The following is a 793-nucleotide window of genomic DNA, read 5'->3' on the forward strand; positions in this document are numbered from 1 at the left end:
CTCGCCGGCGGCGGGGTCGAGGGCGGCGTCGGCGGCCTAGTTCAAATCTTCACATTTTAGTCCTTTTCGCTCCAAATTCGCTCCTCTTTGTATCTTTTTGCTCCAATGACCCTAATTCATCATTCCTACAATAAAATATAAAAAATACCTTTCTTTAAAGTGCAATATCATTAGAAACAGTATAAAATATGTATGAAAATCTCAACATATTTTTCTTTGGTTAAAATCCCCCAAACTTAACTATTACTTGTCCTCTAGTAATTTTAGGACCATATAAAATATATGATCTACTGCAGTAAAGTTTTAATACAGAAATACTATAAGTTTGATTTAAATAAATAACGTAGTGAGATTTTCAAAAAAAATTCAAGTAATTGAATTAACTCTGTAGCCATAAGATTATCTAGTCATCAAGTTTTAAGAGTTTTAGTCTTCTATTTATTTCAAGAATGATTAGATGTTGTAATATTAAGTTACTTAGAATATTTAAGAGATAGGAACTTCATGAGAACTCTACTAGTAAAAGACTTATTCCATAAATATATTCAGGAATGTATTTAAGTTTTCTCTTTAGGTAGGTCCAGTGAAGCCAATTTTTGATTAGGCATATCCTCAAGCTTCTCCTCACTTCCATAATTTTTTCTTCTTTCTTATCTCTTTTTCATTTGGATTGCTTTCAATCCTTTATTTTTTTTCTTTTCATTTCAGGGATTGTTGTCAATCCTTTCTTTTTCCTTTTTCAAGTGAGGATTACTATATCTGGATAACCTTTAATGATTTTGAACTTCACTTT

Source organism: Phalaenopsis equestris, unplaced genomic scaffold (assembly GCF_001263595.1).
Source record: "Phalaenopsis equestris unplaced genomic scaffold, ASM126359v1 Scaffold000617, whole genome shotgun sequence".
Lineage (NCBI taxonomy): Eukaryota > Viridiplantae > Streptophyta > Magnoliopsida > Asparagales > Orchidaceae > Phalaenopsis > Phalaenopsis equestris.